We start from the raw sequence: 20,477 nt of genomic DNA, 5'->3' as shown, positions 1-20,477 counted from the left end.
GGGTTATATCAATTCTGCCATTCACCTTTGAAGCATCAAGGGGAGAATTCTTCCAAGTCTTGTTCTAGCTTCCAGTGATATCCAAAGACCCTGGTATCCCTTGGCTTATAGCTGCACCTTTCCTTAATTGTTATTAAGTTTCGAACTGGGACTCCCTGCTGAGATGCATATTAACATATCAAAGCTAACCCGGCAGCCTGTTTTTTTCCCAGCCACCCCCAGTTCCTACCTGACAGGCTATGGCTGGCACACCCCTCTCTCTACCCTGAACTCTGCAGCCTAGAGGGTGGGCTACCCTTCCACTACAGGATCTTCCCTATAGAACCCAGACTTTTTCTTTTAAAAGGATTTATTTATTTTTATGTATATGAGTACACTGTCGCTGTCTTCAGACACACTAGAAGAGGGCATCAGATCTCATTACAAATGGTTGTGAGCCACCATGTGGTCACTGGGAATTGAACTCGGGACCTCTGGAAGAGCAGTCAGTGCTCTTAACCACTGAGACATCTCTCCAGCCCTAAACCCAGAGTCCCAGTTCCTTTTGTACCTTTGGACTCCTGACAGCTGTACATGGTCCCCCCCTTCTCCCCACATGGTCCAGCTTGGTCTAGTCATGTCCACTCTGGATGGTCCTGCCTTTACCCACACTCTCTGATGTATTTATAAAAAGACAAAGACAGGGGAAATATGTTCTATGGGACCAGCCACACACGGGATAGTATAGAATAGAGTTTATTCAGGGCATGGGGAGAGGGGTCAAGAGGGTAGCAGAGGCAGAGAAAGGGGGAGAGGAGAGAGGAGATGAGCGGAGAAAAGAGGAGCGGAGAGGAGGGGAGAAAAGAGGAGCGGAGAGGAGAGGAGAGGGGAGGGAAGGGGAGAGGAGGGGAGAGGAGGGGAGAGGAGGGGAGAGGAGGGGAGAGGAGGGGAGAGGAGAGGAGAGGAGAGGAAAGGAAGAGGAGGAGGAGGAGGAGGAGGAGAGGCAAGCCATGAGCACATGGAGAAAGAGGGGGAAAGGAAATGGGGAGAGAGCAGGAATGAAAAGCAGGAAAGCAAGAGCAAGAGGGCAAGAGAGAGAGAGGAGGGGCAAGCAGCCCCTTTTATAGTGAGTCAGGCACACCTGGCTGTTGCCAGGTAACTATGGGGCAGAGCTTAGACAAAATGCTAACACTCTCCCTTTTATCTACTTTCTCCCCCTCCATACTGAGGAGCAGTCACATCCTTTCCTTATTTCTTCTCTTCATTCAGTCATGTCTCCTCTAAGTTTCTCTGTGGCCTCCTGCTACAGAAGGCTGTGCTCTGGGCACCACATGGTTGTTGCTGGGATTACCCACACGAGACCCTCAGAAGATCAGACCCACTAACATTCACTGTGGAAGGAGAGTGGGCTCGTGCGTGGGCTTGTGAAGTGCTGCACTCGACACACAAGGCCCTGCTCCTCCCAGGATGAAGAGCAGTTATTGGTTGTTGGGTTAGAGACTGAAGTGGTGCCAACGCCCGTGAGTTGTCTATACTCCTGTGGGTAACCCCTGCTCACGCTCCTGTAAGTATCCACCCAACTGAACTCACTGATTCACCGAGGTAAGTAAACGTGAGGTCTAGTTTTGGTGCCCTGCCAGGGGTGAATAGATAATTGTTTATATCGTCCCAGGAAAGACAGGGACAAAAGTCCCCAATACCCTACCCCTGCCTGGCTCCCCTACCCACTCACTCCCAGTTCTTGGCCCTGGCTTTCCCCTGTCCTGGAGCATATAAAGTTTGTTAAACCAAGGGGCCATTCTTCCCAATGATGGCCAACTAGGCCATCTTCTGCTACATATGCAGCCAGAAACATGAGCTCTGGGGGTACTGGTTAGTTCATATTGTTGTTCCACCTATAGGGTTGCAGACCCCTTCAGCTCTTGGGTACTTTCTCTAGCTCCTACACTAGAACACTGGGGGCCCTGTGTTCTGTCCCATAGCTGACTGTGAGCATCCACTGAGAAGGAACATGTTCTATGGAGGTATGATCAGGTATGGGAAAGGGGGAGCCTCTGCCGGCCCATGCTGAGGCATCCCTTCCCCCTGAGGGACCAGCCACACAACAATATTGTATAGAATAGAAGAATAGAGTTTATTAAGGAGTTAAGAGGGTAGTAGAGGGGCTGGTGAGATGGCTCAGTGGTTAAGAGCACTGACTGCTCTTCCAAAGGTCCTGAGTTCACATCCCAGCAACTACATGGTGGCTTACAACCATCTGTAATGAGATCTGACACCCTCTTCTGGTGCATCTGAAGACAGCTACGGTGTACTAATGAATAGTAATAAATAAATCTTTAAAAAAAAAAAAAAAGAGGGCTGGTGAGATGGCTCAGTGGGTAAGAGCACCCGACTGTTCTTCCGAAGGTCAGGAGTTCAAATCCCAGCAACCACATGGTGGCTCACAACCATCCGTAATGAGATCTGACTCCCTCTTCTGGAGTGTCTGAGGACAGCTACAGTGTACTTACATATAATAAATAAATAAATAAATAAATAAATAAATAAATAAATAAATCTTTAAAAAAAAGAGGGTAGAAGAGGCAGAGAAGGAGAGAGTAGAGAAGTAGAGGAGTAGAGGCTGGCCATGAGCATGTGGAGAGAGAAGGGGGAAGGGGCGCAGGGACAGTGGGAGCAAGAAGGCAAGAGACCAAGAAAGGAATGAGAAAGGGAGGAGGGGCAAGCAGCCCCTTTTATAATGGGTCAAGCCTACCTGGCTATTGCCAGGTAACTGTGGGACGGAGTTTAGACAGAATGCTAACAATAGTTATGTAACAGTCCCTGTCTTAAACAATGTTTTTTTGTTTTTGTTTTTGTTTTTTACTTCCCTCCTGTTTTAGGGTTTTTCTTGCTGTGAAGAGACATCATGACCAAGGCAACTCTTATAAAGGACAACATTTCATTGGGGCTGGCTTCCAGTTCAGAGGTTCAGTCCATTATCATCGTGGAGGGAAGCATGGTGGCCTGCAGGCAGACATGGTGCTGGAGGAGCCAGAGTTCTATATCTTGATTCACAAGCAGCAGGAGGCTGGGTTCCACACTGGTCAGACCTGAGCTCATAAGGCCTCAAATCCCGCCTCCACAGTGACCTTTCCTCCAACAAGGCCACACCTCCTAATAGTGCCACTTCCTGGGCCAAGCATTCAAACACCGAGTCTTTGGGATTAGGGGGTAGGGTGGGGCAAACCTATTCAAACCTCCATACCTGATGAGTACTTAAAGGAGACTTTATTTATACTCGCTGGGCTAATCTCTTAGGGTTCTCATCACAGCCTTCTGCCTTTTTACACTTGTCTTCTTTCTTATTGACTCCTCTGAGTTTTAAAGCTTCAAGCATGAATCCTCTGTAAGATTTGTGTATTGCTAGCATCCTCTCCCAGTATGTCCTCTTTTTACTCTGCCAATGGCTTCCGATAGTTGTATTCCTGACTCCCCGTGACCAAATCTGGTATACCAACATAGACAGATGATCGCAACATGCTGCTAAAATCAGCCACTTCAAAGGAGCCCAGAGGCTGCCTCGGTTCTGAGGTAGCTCACAGCAGTGGTACCTATGTCTGGGTGCTGGTTTTTTCAGCATCAGTGGCTCTGAGGGCAAGGAGACTGGGCGAGCTGATGGGCTTATCCATCTTACTGATAACCTTCGATCCCAGGTCTCCACTGCAGTGCCTTGCCATGGTTGTTCAACCAAGTCACCAGCCCTAACTCCTTGTATCTGATTGCAACTGTTATTTTGTGGTTCTTCTTATTTTATTTGCTGTGCGCGTGGTGTTTTGCCTTCATGCGGGCTGGATACCACACACATGCAGTACCAATTGAGACCAGAAGAGGGCACCAAATGCCCTAGAATTAGAATTAGACCGTTGTATGCCTCCATGCGGGTGCCAAAAATGGGTTGTGTTTTAAAAGTAGATGGCAGTGTTTGGGAACTTCTCGAATCTTTAGGGGGCGGAGCCTAGCTAGAAGAAGCAAGCCAGTAGTGGTAAGAATATTTATTATTGACTTTTTCCTGTCTGCTCTTCTGCCTCCTGCCCACCATGTTGCAAAGGGCTCTGCTCTACCATGCCCTTCTTTGCCTGATGGAATGGCATGTGTGAAACCATGAGCCTTGTTCCTTGAAGCTGTTCTCCCGGGTGCTGTGATCATATCTCTGCAAAGGTCACTGGAGTGCTGAGTAGTGGGTTTTTTTTTAATTAATTTAAATATTCTTATCAATTAATTAATTTTATGTGTATGGATATTCTGTCCGCATGTATGTCTGTGTGCTAAAGTGGGTGTCTGCTACCTGACAAGAACAGAAGCAGATGTTGGGTCTATGTGGGAGGGGAGAACTGGTTCTCAAAACATTTCTTCTGACACACCATAGCATCCATGTGCCCACAACTATGCACACACACAAATAAAACTTAAAGAAATCGATCCCCACCCTACACACACCACATGGCTAAATATATAAATACCATGGCAATGCTATATTCAAGAAGAATAGCTGTTAGTGTTTGCCCGGGAGTGGTCCTGGCTTGTTGTTTGAGTTTGGTAGTGTTCCTCTCTTTACGTTGCATGGAATAGTCAGGGAAGCATGGGTATTAGCTGGCCACCTGGTCTAAGCGAGAGCCAGAGCCATCTAATCCAAGAGAGGGCTCATCTAAGAAGCTGGAATTCAGTCCCAAGCAAAGGCCATCCTCTCATCCTCCCACGCATTGATCCACACGGCAAATATGGCAACCAGAGGGAATAAGGATCTTTCATCTCAATCGATCTCAGTGTAAGGGAGAAATGGGATTCCGGTGTTGCTAACTCAGAACAGCACACAGCACAGTCAGATCCTCTCCACAGCCAACATAGTGGGGGAGGGAGTTTTGTTGCTCTCAGTGCATTACTGCCTCCAGCAAATGGTCTTAGACCTTATTACTGCATTACACACACACACACACACACACACACACACACCACACAGATACAAAGACACACACAGAGAGACATAAACACAGGCACATGCACCCCACACACACAGACATACACACATAGCCTCCACACAGACAGACAGACAGAAGATACATCACAGCACACACACAGAGTCAGAGACATCAAAGATTCTCAGAAAGCAAGCAGGAAATAACACAGTGTGTCATCCAGGGCATAGTGAGACTGGTTACATTGTTCTTAGAGGTCAGTTAATTCTGGACAAGCTGATTCCAGTATGGAATCTGAATGACTGCGTTGTTATAAATGATCTCAGAGCACATTGCCTGTAACTTGGTTACAGGGTAGGTGAAAAGTATGATGTGTAATGGCCATATCTTCTCTCAGACAAACCATTCCCACCAATATACAGAATGATGTGTAATGGCCATATCTTCTCTCAGACAAACCATTCCCACCAATATACAGAAGAACGTTGACGCTTTATTTATTTATTTAGATTTTGTTTGTATGTTTTATTTTTTGAGACAGGTTCTCAAGAGTCTTTCCGACTGGCCTGGAACTCTATGTAGACCAGGCTATCTTCCAGTCCACAGAGACCCACCTGCCTCTGCCCCTCTGCCCCTCTGCCCCTCTGCCCCTTTGCCCCTCTGCCTCTACGAACTGCTGGGATACCACACCCAGTCGAGAGCCAGATGAAAGACTAAATGCTCAAGTATATCTTTTCCTCTAAAGACAACCTTCACATTACTTCTTCTTTTCATGGTGCTCTTTAACTTGGTTCACATTCAGACAAAGTTCAATCAACATTAGAATAACAACAATTCCCAACCCACTTTGTGCCTGAATGGCTGATTTCAAGTCCCCATTCACAGATCAGATCGAACTTTGTTAAAGCTGGATTTTTTTTAAATTTGACTAATTGTTCTTTTTTCAAAATCCCTACTTCTTTGTGGTGAATTCTCCATTTACAGCCACAGCGTCTTTCTGACTTCCTTTAACTCCTCGCCTCTATTCTGTGGGCTTTCCTTGGTCTTTTGATGCTCGTTAGTTTGTTTTATGAGTGGGTACATGCATGCATAATTAATGTATGCCAGGAGGCAGAGGACACCCTGCAGGGCTCACTTCACTCCTTCTACTACGTGGGCCCAGGGTTTGAACTCAGGTCCTTGGGTTTTGGCTGCAAGCACCTTTACTAGATGAGCCATTGGAGGTTTTTGTAATAATTCTCTAGAATCCTTATCGGGCAGGTGGGCACTCCGTTTTTTCCTTATCTTACAAGAAAGTAATTGAAATTGTTGTGTCTCTTATGTGTGTGTGTACATTTATTGTGTCCCTACCTTGAGATTTGTGTGTCTGGTGGGCTGAGATTTCTACCATCCTTTGCGGATGGCTTTCTTTTGAAGATGTGACTTTGGGTATCAGCTTGTTACACAATGTTGGTGTTATATAACCGGAGTGATTATTATAGTATCATCTCCCTGTAGCTTTGTGATTAGTGACATTGCAAACTGCAATGAATCTGGGAAAGCCCACTGCCTTTGTGACCAATGCAACTGTCAGGATAGACTAGCTAGCTGTCCAGGCAGCTATGGCATAAACAGGAAAGTGTACCAGGGTAATCCTCAGAGACTATTTTTTACAATACAAACTGCCCCTACTCGGTCGGGTAAGAGCTTCCTAGTCCCAAGCAGCGTGGGACTAAGAAGCTGTGTCAGGAGCCACAGCGCCCCCTTGTGGGTGACCTCATACCTACCGCTGAAAGCAGTGTGTGCTCAGACAAGGTACAACATGCTCCTTGACTAGCAGCCAGAATCATAGTGTTCCTATATATTGCTTTGGTGGCTTTGGTGGGAGAAGTAAGACGTTAGCATCCCCACAGCTTAGACCTCCTTTGGCTGTGCACTGTCAGGGCAGCCGAGGTGCTTGTGCATTCATTATGATGGGTGGGAGCTGTATGGGTGGTCGCCATCAGTCCTGGTACAGTGTGAGACACATTCAGCTTGTCTGCACCCTGATCTCAGAGGACAACCTCCCTGGTCTTCCAGTTCTTCAGGGTGACACCTTCCATGTCCCTCCATGGTTGCAACAACTGTAGCCTGCAGTGCAGAACACCAGTGAGTTTATCAGAATAACTTTGCTGGACAAGTTGGGTTCTCAGGACAGCTGTAGAGTTTGCTGGGACTCATGCTCCCTTAGGGAAAGACACCTTGGCACCTTAGCACTGGCTGTGGATGGGGAGAGCTTCTCTCTCTCTCTCTCTCTCTCTCTCTCTCTCTCTTTCTCGATCTAACAAGCTCCTAGTCTTTCCCTGATTTCTGGGGTCCTCCCACAGCCACTGGGCTTAAAATGTAATAATACACTTGCTCTCTGGGTGGTGTCTTGTGAGAGCGGGTGTAGCCAAGATTCACCTTGAACGTCTCTCCTCTTACCTCTAGCTCCTAAGTGCAGGGATCACGGCAGGCTACATTACACCAAGTTTAGGCAGTGCTGAGGATTGAACCCAGGGCTTAGTGTATCTAGGGAAGCACTCTAGCAACTGAGTTACCACCCTAGCCCTGTTCCTTTTCTGTTTTCCAGAGGGCTCAGCACCTGCAGCCATCTTGAAAGTCTCCTATGTCACACTGAAACAGTATCTCCTTAAAGGTCGGAGGTAGAAAACAGATGAGTTGCAAGTGCTGGAGGTAGAGCGATAGGCCTGACCAACCCTAAAGGCTTCACATAAGGGGACATCCTAGTGACAGAGCAAGGCTGTGCCCTGTGGCTTCGGGGCTGTGTCCACACATGTGATAAGTTCCCAGGCAACTATGCATACACTGTGACTTGGCCGGTTTCCTAGTTGTGACTGTATGCTGCGCTTCTAGAAGGCATTAGTTAACCACTGAGGAAAAGCAGGTGAAAATAGCCCTCACATTATCCCCTAACTTTCATGGAAATTTGGGATTATTTGAAAATAAACATTAAAACAGTCTGGGGCTGGAGAGATGGCTCAGTGGTTAAGAGCACTGACTGCTCTTCTAGAGGTCCTGAGTTCACTTCCCAGCAACCACATGGTAGCTCACAACCATCTGTAATGGGATCTGATGCCCTCTTCTAGTGTTTCTGAAGAGAGTGACAGTATACTCAAATACATTAAATAAATAAATAAATGTTTTTAAAAAACCTGGAAACATTACTCCTCCTTCTAGAGCAATGCTAACTAGAAACAGTAAAATAAACACATATATTAGTATTATATGAATATTTGGGTATGTTTGTTGTCGAGGAAGACAATCAAAATAAAGCGGCCCTGCCGTGGGCCACTTGAATCCAGGCTGCAGGCCATTGTTAGTCAGGTCTGGCACATCCACAGCTGAACTTATGAACTGGGCCAAACCACAGTTTCCTGAAACATTGTTTCCCAACCTCTGCCGACCTTCTGAATTACAGGGCTCTTCCCCAAACCACCCGGAGACTGTGCACACCCGGCCCTTACTTACCACTGGCTTTACTGTTGCCACACGGGTCATTATTTCTATAGTAGGTGAATTAGGTAATTAGCAACCCTACCCCATGCAGTTTAAACCTGTAAATACAGTTCCCATTGTATAAAACCACAGATCTCTCTCCTCTCTCTCCTCTCTCTCCTCTCTCTCTCTCTCCCTCAATCTCTCGCTCTCTCTCTGTCTGTTTTTTGCCTACATGCCAGCCTGTGCACCGCGTGTCTGGTCCCTGCAGAGGCCAGAAGGGAGTGTGGATCCCCCCTGGAACTGGAGTTACAGATGTCAGATAAATGTTAAACCACTAAGTGGGCGCTGGGAATCAACCTCAGATTCTTAGCAAGTAGCCAGGGTTCTTAACCTCGGAACCACCTTTCCGGTGCTGAGATGTGCATACTTGTGCTTGCGCAGTTAGAGATCAAAATCCAAGAGAGATAGCAGACAGGGATACTTCTGCGTGTGCTTGGCTTCTTTTCCCAAGAAAAGTTTGTAGTTGTAGCGGGAAGAGAGAACACTTTGAAGGTGCGTTGAGAAAGGACTTTCCCCTAAGGGCTCCAGCCCCATGCAGGGCAAGGGCATCTTCTTCAGTGTGAACTTCATTTTCCTGAAAAAGTTGCATCTGTGTTGAAGATTCTACAGACTGACTCGAACCTCATGGCTATGGGACTATTAATTGTAGGTAGTCAAAATTATCTCAGGCTGCTAGGCAGTGGTGGCGCGCACCTTTAATCCCAGCACTTGGGAGGCAGAGACAGGTGGATTTCTGAGTTCAAGGCCAGTCTGGTCTTCAGAGTAAGTTCCACGACAGCCAGAGCTATACAGAGAAACCCTGCCTCAAAAAACAAAAAATGAAAAAAAAAATTATCTCAGGCTATCTTTTGTTCCTAAAATAGCTGTTTATCATCCCCTGGTGTGTCTGACCTAACAAACTCCTCACTTTCACAGGACACATTTGCAGTGTCTTGCTAAGCTCGTGTGTCCCTAGGAACCAAAGACGTGGCAATACCAGTTAACACCTGAAACTTAGCTCCAGGGTTTCTCCACTCTGTCTTAAGCTGCCTATCTGAAATGCACACCAAAGTGTTTTCTTTTGATTTGGTTTTGAAGTTTTGGAGATTGAATCCAGGGCGATGAGCATGCTAGGTGGTGTTCTACCATTGAGCCTCACATGAAGTAATGCATTGTTCAATGTGCTGCTTGTGTCTGCCTTCTGTTCAGGGCAGTCTGAACCCATATTCTTAAATTATGAACCCTCAAATTTGGTTCAAAATAGACTACTTTTTCTTTTTTGAGACAGGGTCTCATTTTGTGGCCCAGGGTAGCCTCTTACTTGCTAACACTATTCTATGTTCCACCATACCCAGCTTTAAATGATCTCTTATTTGATTTGGAGCAAGAGTTATGTTTGTTTGTTTGCTTGTTTGTTTTGGGTTTTTCAAGACAGGGTTTCTCTGTGTAGCCCAGACTGCCCTAGAACTCACTCTGTAGACCAGGCTGGCCTCGAACTCAGAAATCTGCCTGCCTCTGCTCCCCAGTGCTGGGATTAAAGGTGTGCGCCACCACTGCCTGGCTGACTTGAGTTTGTTTTAATACCAACATTTATGGCTGTTTTCTTGGTAAAACTGTCCTGACTGGCGGTGAGATGGAGTCTCATTGTTGCTTGTATTTCTCTGGTAGCTAAAGATATTGAACATTTCTCTGTGTTTCATGTAATGGCCATCTGTGTTCTTTTAGAAATCATTTTATTTTTTCATGTAGTGATTGATTGGGCTATTTGTTCTTGGGATGTTTAATTTTTTTTTCATTCGCTGCATATTCTGGCTACTAATCCCCCACTTGAGCCCTTCTGTGGGGTGACTCCTCCCTCTGCTCCTGCTCCCTTTGGTGGGCGGAGCCTTTTCTTTCCCTAAGATCCATTAGCAGCTGATGCTGTTGTTTCTCCAGGTGTCAGAATGCCGGACAGAAGATTGTCTCTCAGGAGACGTTTTTTCATCCCCTGGCCTTCGATGGATTTGAATCTGTCTTTATACAGGGGTAAATTAGGGATTTAGTCTCATTCTTGCTCTGATGGACATCGCGCCCCTCCCTGCCCCCGAATCATTTCTTCACGTGTTCTGAGCACTGTTGCTGCGAATCTGATGACCACAGCTCTCTGTTTCTAGATCCCCCACTCTATTCATGGATCTGCATGATCAATACATTCCAAGACTGCTTCTGTGATCAATACATTCTCAAGATTGCTTCCGTCCAAACCCATCACCCAATAAGGCCTGTTTTGCATCCACTCCCCCACCCCCAGCCTGCTAATCACAGAAACTTAAAGTTTTACAGAAGAAAAACTCAATAAGATCTATGCCAATCCTTAGGAGGGAACTAAGGTTTACTGGTTTTTTGTTTGTTTGTTTCGTTTTGGTTTTTCGAGACAGGGTTTCTCTGTGTAGTCCTGGCTGTCCTGGAACTCACGCTGTAGACCAGGCTGGCCTCGAACTCAGAAATCTGCCTGCCTCTGCCTCCCGTGTGCTGGGATTAAAGGCGTGCGCCACCACGCCCGGCTGGTTTACTGGGTTTTTGTTTTGATTTGATTTATTTATTATTATATGTAAGTACACTCTAGCTGTCTTCAGACACACCAGAAGAGGGCATCAGATCTCATTACAGATGGTTGTGAGCCACCATGTGGTTGCTGGAATTTGAACTCGGGACTTTGGAAGAGCAGTTGGTGCTCTTAACCGCTGAGCCATCTCTCCAACCCAGGTTTACTGGGTTTTTAACAAAGTTATATCACATCAGAGCCAGGCAGTGATGGCATATACCTTTAATTACAGCACTTGGAGGGCAGAGGCAGAGGCAGAGGCAGAGGCAGAGGCAGAGGCAGAGGCAGAGGCAGAGGCAGAGGCAGAGGCAGAGGCAGAGGCAGAGGCAGAGGCAGAGGCAGAGGCAGAGAATCTCTGAGGATAACCCGGTCTTTATAGCAAGTTCCAGGACAGCCAGGGCTACACATAGAAACCCTGTCTCAACAAACAAGGAATCACCTGAGTTGCTCTTTGGAGAAAACACCCTAAGATTATTATATCATAGTGGAGGGGGCCCAGGTAGGTTAGGGTTGGTGTTTCCAAGGTCTGTGCATGTTCTTACCACTAGATGGCAGTCGAAATTGGTCCAATGTCACCAACCTATTCTTAAATTGGGCAAAATCATCAACTTCCATTGATAGCTGTATGGCCACTACCAACACACAGAGCCGACCCCACACCCTCTCCCAGCACCCACACCGTCCCCTGCAGGCTGAGAACACAAATCCAGGACGTAGGAAAAGCTTTTGAATAAAATTCAGTCCCTCCTGACCCGATTCCTTAAACCTTTAGGAATACAAAATATAACCATGACAATGTTAAGTGTCTCAGGTGAGAATCAGGAATGGACAATGCATGTGCTCTCATGGGCATGTCCCCTCAGGCTTCTCTTCCTTCCTAACTCCCTTCCTTCTAAGAACCATCTTTCCCAGGATGTACCTCACATAAAATTCTACTTTTTTATTTGACAATTATCCCCAAATTGAAGTCAAAAGTGAACATCTTTTTAGGGTTAAACCTTCCTGGGATATTTCATCTGGGCTGAGAATTTATCAGGCAGAGACAAAGTATTAAATTGCTTTATCTTAACCAAATAGGGAACTTCGTCCCTTGCTCCATTGCCACCAGAAAGAAGAAATCCTTTTACAGATATTACTTACTATAACAACTATTAAAGATGAATTTAAGTAGGCTGTAATCCCAGCTACTAGAAATGCCGAGTCAGGAGTATGAGTTTGAGTTTGAATTATATTTGTATGTGACAGGAAAATCCTATCTCTGGGGTCAGTTTCTCCTCTTCTGCTCTCTTGGGCTGTAGCCTGAGGTGGAAGCCTTGTTTTCTGAGTAATATTGTCAGATGGGTGGGGGAAGTTTGGTGAGGTCAACATGCAAGGATCAGAGCTTCCTCCTGGAGCTGAAGGCTCCTTCTTGACTCTCTGTGTTGTTTTTCCATCTGCCTTGAATAGGACAAGCCTTCTCTGGAATGAGGGGTTTGTGACCTACTGTCACACAAGGTGGATCAGGGTGGCGTTTATTTGTGGCTGGTGTCTCAGTTAGGGTTCCTATTGCTGTGATGAAAGACCATGATCAAAGCAACTTGAGGAGGTAAGGGTTTATTTGACTTACACTTCCACATCACTGCTCATCACTGAAGGAAGTTCGGACAGGAGCTCAAATATGCAGGAACCTGGAGACAGGAGCTGATGCAGATGCCAAGGAGGGGTGCTGCTTACTGGCTTGCTCAGCCTGCTTTGTTATAGAACCAAGGGTGACCAGCCTAGGGGTGGCCCCACCCACAATGGGCTTGGCCCTCCCCCTTCAATCACTAATTAAGAAAATGCTCTGCAGGCTTGTGAACAGCCCCATCTTACAAGGCATTCTCTCAGTTGATTCTCTGCCACGCACTCTGGTCGAGTCAGCTTGACAGGCCGAGAGGCCTGGAAGCCACTCACGAGGCAGAGAGTTTCACGAAAACTCACCTCCTGGAGTCTGGCGTTCTCTCTAACCCATACATTAATATTCCATTCCCACGTTAGTCTGGCGTATGGATCCACGTGCTCTCTTTTAGTATTATCCTATTATAAGTGCCTTTTAAGATTGAATTCTGACATAGCTAAAGCCTTCCACCAGTGTTCCAACAGTCCTAGAAAGTCCTTGAGCAGACTATGGGCTTGGAATTCAGTAAGAATGTTGCTATTCAGTGATATTCAGAATTGCCTCTGGTATTACACTATCACTTTGAATAAAAACTAAGTCACTGCCCTACACAGGAATTTACCATCATCTAGGAAGAAGGAAGTTTGAGACCTAAAGAGGAACCAGAATAGATACTTAGAACTATAGCTGAGTTACACCCATACACACGTATTTACAATGGCCTAAGGGAAAGGTGGACTATACAATAGACTAAAATAGGAACTATGGCAAGGGCACGAAGCCCTTGACCCTGGCTTCTAAGATTAAGTGAATCTTAGGTGGAGCTCTTGTTGATCCCAGTTGTTAACAATGAATTCTATCCCAGGTGGTTCCTGTTAGACCTTCTGTGTTTGCATTCCTCTGTTTTATGTAAGAATCCAGTAACCTCTTTGTACCTTATGGGTATGTCACCCAACTTCCTTATTTTCTTCTGTATAAAAAGTTTGATGCTCGATTTGACATTACATTCAGATTCTACACAACCTCTCCTGTGTGCATCTGTCTGTCATTCCATCCAACGCTTTGCCCACCTGCGACTAGAGACCTGTTCCACGCAGACAAAGGGATCCAGAGGGTCTGTGGCAATTCTCCCTCCTCTCAGATGACTCTAGCTTGTGTCCAGTTGATGTAAACAAGCCAGCACAACGGGCTAGTGAGCTCCTACACAGAGAGGTGAGGCAGGGTGGTGTTTCTGGGTTCTATAACTACCTTCGTTTTTGTCTCTCTCTGTAGCCCAGGCTGGTGTCAAACTTGGAATCCTCTAGCCTCTGCCTTTGAGAAGTACTGGGATTGCAGGTGTGCATGGTCTTGCCCACATTTATGATGGCCTCTGGTGAAGAGGATTCTAGTTTCTATGGCTTGTGGTAAGTGGGGAGCAAGGGAGGACAGGACAGATCTCGCTTCTGAATCCACTCTGGCCTCTCTCAAAAATGCTCAGCACATTAAAGCCACATACTCCAGGACCATCCTTTCCTGAACAACACACCTAGAATGAAGAGCTGTCTGTGAAGTTTCTGTGAGAAAGGAGAAGCACCTGGGAGGACTTCTCCCCATCTCTCCAGGCAGAGCGTCTCCTCTGTAGAAGGCAAGTGCCTCCCACAGATCAGAACTCCGGTGTGTTCCCTCCCCTCCTCATCTCTTCTCTTAGGAGATGAAGCACGTGATACCCCCACCCCCACCCCCACCTCCATCATCACCTTTGAAGTTTTCTCCTACATGAGCTGGATCACCACTTATATAATGATCACATAGCAAAAATAAGTTTTTCTGTAAGTCTTTGAGGCTGTTAAATACCTTGCACCCGAGTTCTTCAGAACAGCCCAGCGGTTGAAAGGCAGAGTTCCAAGGGACACTTTCCAGCGGGCAGCACTTTTTTTTTCCCACTCAGACTGCGTTCCTTCCCTCTCACCCTCCTGAAGGAGAGAAGAACGATCATCAATGGCAAGAGGCAGCTGCAATCATGCAGCACCTAGAGCCGGCTTCACGCTCAGGAGGGGACGCTACGTCTCGTCCTCGTGGTTTCAGGTGCTCTACACAGTCAGAGAAACTTCTCTAGTAACGAACTATAGAAATGATCCCTGAAAGTATAGTCTTGTGGGCAGCACTTTTAGGAACGGGAGGTACATTCGAGAAGAAGGGGCCAACAGCAAGCATTCAAGTTACCAGGAGTGTGTCATGAAGGAGACTGTGGGACCCTCGTTTCCTCGTATTCTCGTTCTTTCTTCCCAGCCATGGAGGAGGGATGGTAGTGTTCAGTGACACACTTCCTCCAATAAGGTCACACCTCCTAAAAGCGCCTCTTCTCATGGGCCAAGCGTATTCAAACCACCACAATGAGTATTTTACCTGTGTGTATGTCCATGTGCATGCACGGCCTATGGGAACCAGAAAAGGGTGTTTGGATCCCCTGCAACTGGAGTTACAGATGGTTGTGAGCTGCCATGTACGTATTGGGAATAAAACCCAGCCAGTTCTCTTAACAACTGCCAGCCATCTATATCTCCAACTCCCTCTTCTTGATTATCATAGCTTTTTGTTACGATGATAGAAAGCTAACTACTATAGGCAGTCACCAACATGAAGCCAGTTCTAGTGCCATGATCTTGAGTCTTCAGAACTAGGGACAAGCACACTCCCCTTCTAATAATGTACCCAGCCTCTCTCTGTCTCTCTCTTTGTATGTGTGCTTGTGTTTGTCTGTATCTGTGTACATGTCTGTCTGTATGATTAACAGGTTGGAGCAACCTCCACTCTGTAAAAGACTGAAGGTTCTGGGCTGACAAGATAGCTCAGCAGGTAAGGGCACGGACTGCTCTTCTGAAGGTCCTGGGTTCAAATCCCAGCAACCACATGGTGGCTCACAACCATCCATAATGAGATCTAACGCCCTCTTCTGGTGCATCTGAAGTCAGCTACTGTGTACTTATGTATAATAATAAATAAATCTTTGGGCTGGAGTGAGCAGGAACTGAGTGAGCAGAGTTGACCAGAGTGAAAAAAAAAATTCAGTTGTCAACAACCACATGAAGGCTCACAACCATCTGTACAGCCACAGTATGCTCACATACATAAAATTAATAAATAAATTTTAAAAAAGAATGTTATATATATAAAAAAAAAAGACAGAAAGTTCCCAGGAGCCTATGGACGAACAGTAGGGTTTGTATGACAGGAACAGAGACACCAGACAATGGAAAGAATGACTGATGAATATCAAAGTACTTCCGTTTTTGTTGTTGTTGTTTTGTTTTGTTTTTGTTGTTGTTATTGTTTTTTTGGTTTTTCGAGACAGCTCTTTTGTTTTTCTTGTTTGGTTGTTTTTTCATATTCTGATAATTTTTTTGGCCTTTTCTTTATCTCATTTTATTATACTACTATTCCTTGATCGCTATTTGTTTCCTAAGGAAAGACAGAAAGGGTGTGGCTCCAGACAAGGATGGGGTAGGGGGACTGGCAGGAATGGGGGAGGGGAAACCATAATCAGAATATATTGTATGAAAAACATCTATTTTCAATTAAAGAAAAAAATCAGTTTTTCAGAAAACTGGAGATTCCAGTTTACCTAAGTCAGCCTAATATGGAAGTCCTTTGCTTTACCCACCCCCTTAAAAAAAAAAAAAAAAAAAGCTGGGCAGTGGTGGCTCACACCTTTAATCCCAGCACTTGGGAGGCAGAGGCAGGCGGATCTCTGAGTTCGAGGCCAGCCTGGTCTACAGAGTGAGTTCCAGGACAGCCAGGGCTACACAGAGAAACCCTGTCTCAAAAAACAAACAAACAAACAAACAAAACAAACAAACAAACAAACAAACAAAAACAAAACAAAAAACAAAAAGAAAAAGAAAAGAGCCAAGGAAAAATCACAGGGAATACACATAGACACAGAGACACACATGTTCAGACATCCAGGAACACAGAGACACACATGTTCAGACAGCCAGGAATCCTATAAACATCCAAACCAGAAGCCATACAAAAGGATCTGTTTGGTAGAAAACAACAACAACCACCACACAGTCTAACTTAATAATTATGAGACAAAAAAAAAATCTCCACAAGTGCCATTGAGTTTGCTTTCTGTTAACCATCTACTGCTGTGCGGCCTAATCTTAGAGTAGTATGTTTCTCCAGTGAAACTTCTTTGGAGAAGACAAATGTTTCATTTGCAGGTGGCTGTCAATTTGAAATTGCTTCTGGGTTAAAGATGGGGGAATGTGTCGTCGTCGTCTTTGAGCTCTAGGACCCCATCTGCTGCAGACCCATGCAGGCCCTGTGCATGCTGCCTCCGTCTGTGAGTTCATGTGTGTCAGCCCTGTTGTGTCTGGAAGGCCTTGGTTCCCTGGTGTTCTCCGTCCCCTCTGGCTCTCACACTCTTTCTGTCTCCTGCAGTTTTCTGACCGCTCAGGGGAGAGATGGAGAAATCCATTTAGGACTGAGTGTTCCAAGGTCACTCGTTCTGAGGACTGTCAGGCTGTGGGTCTCTGTGTCTGTTCCCATCTGCTGCAGGAGGAAGCTTCTCTGACCATGTCTGGGCAAGACACCATCTATGAGTGTAGCAGAACATTGCTAGGAGTCATTTTATTACTATGTTTCTTTAGCAGAGGAGTGGTACTTGGATTTCCCCTGTGCCCCTGGCCTATCTAGTCTCAGGTTCTTGGCCACCCAAGCAGCATTGGGTGTGCATTTCCATCTCATGGAGTAAGCTTTAAATCTAATCAGAGAATGGTTGGTCACTTCCACGAGCTTTGTGGCACGATCACATCAGCACATCTTGCAGGCAGGTCACTCGTGTATACAAAGGGTTTGTGCCCAGGCTGTTGTTTGCCCTTTTCCTTTGCTAGCATTCAGAGTACCTGCCCATGGACATTAGTCCCTAGTGGCAAAGGCTCTATGTAGGCACCAACTTAACTTCTTTGTATTCAATGAACCGTGTTAAGTGTTGCTTGATTGCCAGTTTATGGAGAGTCTTGGCAACAGCTTGGATTGTTTGGGGGTTCCCATAGGACTCCTTTGGCTAATAACTCAATTAGATGTAACCCATTCCCAGGACTGGAAGCTTCATTTGGTGACAAGGAATGTCCAACTGGGGCTCTCTATCCCCCATTACTTGACAATTTCATTCAGATCTCCTTCATGCTGTATATATCACAGGAAGCTTCCGCTGTCTTAGGGGTCCATATGTCAAATGGTCCTTAGTCTTATATTTGTCTCTCCCCACATTCCCTTCCCTGTCCCCCTCTTCTCTCCTTATCTGATCCTCCCATCTCAGTACCCCACTCCTCCTCCATCCCCACCCCCAGTCCCCACTAGTCCCATTCTTCACCCGATTACTTTGTCTAAATGATGCTGTCCTTTCCTGCATAGAAACCTTTCTGGAAAACTGATCTATTTGGGGACCTGCTTTCTTGACAGTTCAGCTCGATGGGATGGAAGTTAGCTCAAGCAGCTCCATGTCGGCTTGGCCTGACATGAGGGGCTGAGCACTGTCTACAACAGTGGTTTCCTGCAGCTTCTGATGTTCATCTCCTGGGTAACGAGGAACAGTAGGAGGAGATGGGGTGCTGAGGATACTGGCAGCCAGCTAGCAGGGAGCAGCTCCTGTCCTGGATTAGGCTCTCTTCTGGAGGATCCTGGGAGTGGTTTTAGGGTAGCTCCGGGTTACCAGGGAGGAAGGTGGTCTGGCTGGGAGCGAACATGACTGGTGCAGAGCTAGGTGCTTTCGTGTCTGCCTAGATGATACGATCTGGCCCTTACCTTGGGGCAGCTCTGTTGACAGCCACCTTTGGCAAGCAGAACCCAGGCCACTCACAGCTGCAGCTCAGGCTAGATGGCAGGAGCCTGTTGGAGAGGCATATGGGCCACAGGCAAGCAGGCTGAGCTTGTGCAGGGCTGGCCAGGCTCATTTCATACTGGCAGACCTTCCCCAGGCCCGCTGGTTCCCAGGCACACACATGGTCCTTTCTATTTTTATCGCTTATTTCTCCCTTTCTTTTTTGCCACTCTGTGCCCTGGTTAGCCAATCCTACTTGATGTTTAAAGGCTTTAAATACACTATAATGAAACATAGTAGCAATCAGGTGCTCTCACTGGGTATAATGAAACATAATAGCAATCAGGTGCTCTCAGCTGGGAGCTATCGATTTTCCTGTGTAAAATATTAACATCTTTCAGTGCTATTTGCAGATGTCATTAGAGCACCGATCACGTGCCATCTCCTGAGTTACCAACCGCATAAAGATCTATGTATCTTTCTGGGAAAACATTAAGATTTACCACCAGCATTACCTTGTCCTCTGTATTTTTACTACATGTCCAGGCAGTGAACAATAGTAATATATTCAGGCTAGACCCATGACTGCATCAACTGTTTCCATTTTTCCTGGGCTTTGTGTGGTCTGTTTGTGCACAAAGCCTCGCTTTTACATTCCTGTCCCACTGACCTGATTCTCAGTGGTCAGTTAGTCATGCCCTCTTGCTCCCCTTTGAGTCTATGTAGGTTGAGACTGTTTGTTTCCATGTGGCTTCCATTCTAGCAAGGTAAGGACAATGTTGGAAAAAGTGACATTCTCCCTGGCATCACTTAGATTTCGACCTTCAGTTCAGACAGCCAGGAGCAAAGGCTACTGACTGGTAGAGCTTTTTTATAAGTAGGAAAATGCCCTACAGGCCTACCTATAGCCTGAGCTTAGTCTTTGTAGAGAATTTTAAATCCAGCAACACAATTCTGCCAAGGGATCACATCCAAAGATCTTCTAGGTCTATGTGATCCGGCTGGAATACAGGCAAGCCCTTAGTACACACCTTTAATCCCTAACAATGAAGGTAAAGTTGGTTTGTAGAAGGAAGCAGCCATGTTTGAAAGTGATGTCTAATTGAGGGGCAGACAAAGTGAGGAATCAGAGAAAGACCTGACAGGATGAGTCAGAGGGAGGAGACTCCCAACTCTCATGAGAACAGCATTTAAAGAGAGGTTACTTAAGAACAGCATAGGGAGACAAAGGCGGTGTGGTGTCTGTGAGGTAGTTTTACCAGGACAGTTTTACAGAGACAGGGTGCAGAGAAAACAAGCTAGACACCGGTGAAGACAGAACGTGCCAGAGAATAAAAAAAATGAACCAGAGGATTAGAACATACTAACTGCCAAAGTTAGTATGAAGCCAGGCAGAGCCATTCAGTCAGAAGCTGAGAGGAGCTGGACTGAACTCATCGTGGGAGATGAGATTGTATGGAGGCTACAGGCTTCCAGGCCTAGGCTTAGGGATAGTTAGAATGGAGAAAGAAATGCTCTGGGCTCAGCCCACACTGGGTATTTGCACACCTTGGGCATGGCTCTCATTCCATCCCATCGTCCGAGGAAATAGAAGCAACATTTACATTTACAGTTCTTTCTTTCTTTTTCTTCCTTTCTTCCGCTTGTTTTCAAAACAGGGTCTCACCATGTAAAAGGACCTAGGTAAAATATTAAGGTCTAGGCCTAGGTGACTGTCACCTGGCTAGCCTGCCAGTATAAGGAAATTTTCTTATGTGTTTCTGCTGTTCCTAGGAAGCTTTCTAATGTCAGGACTGATTATGTTCTGTATCCTTGGAAACCAGTCATGATAGACGTCAGTCGGAAGCCCACGGTAAACTTGGATCCAAACCAACCACTCAGTAGCACACCCTGTGCCTGTGTGTGAGCTTTTATGCCACACGCTGCCCCTGAGATGGACCCAACATCAGAGAGACACCTGCACCCATATAAGAAACTATTTGGAATAAGAATTCCATTTTGAGTAGTGGTCCAGTAAAGTTT

At 46.1% G+C, this 20,477-nt stretch overlaps 1 non-coding gene across 1 annotated transcript; it reads right to left on the bottom strand.

Annotated features, from left to right (window-relative positions):
• Positions 1 to 14,567: 14,567 nt before the first annotated feature.
• Gm24826 lies at positions 14,568 to 14,782 on the bottom strand. The gene has a single exon (XR_003949328.1). It is a non-coding gene; the product is annotated as a small nucleolar RNA U3 (small nucleolar RNA).
• Between the last annotated feature and the right edge of the window lie 5,695 nt (positions 14,783 to 20,477).

Source organism: Mus musculus, chromosome 1, assembly GCF_000001635.26.
Source record: "Mus musculus strain C57BL/6J chromosome 1, GRCm38.p6 C57BL/6J".
Classification (NCBI taxonomy): domain Eukaryota; kingdom Metazoa; phylum Chordata; class Mammalia; order Rodentia; family Muridae; genus Mus; species Mus musculus.
Note: the sequence above shows the minus strand (reverse complement) of the source record. Positions and strands in the feature narration are given on the sequence as shown.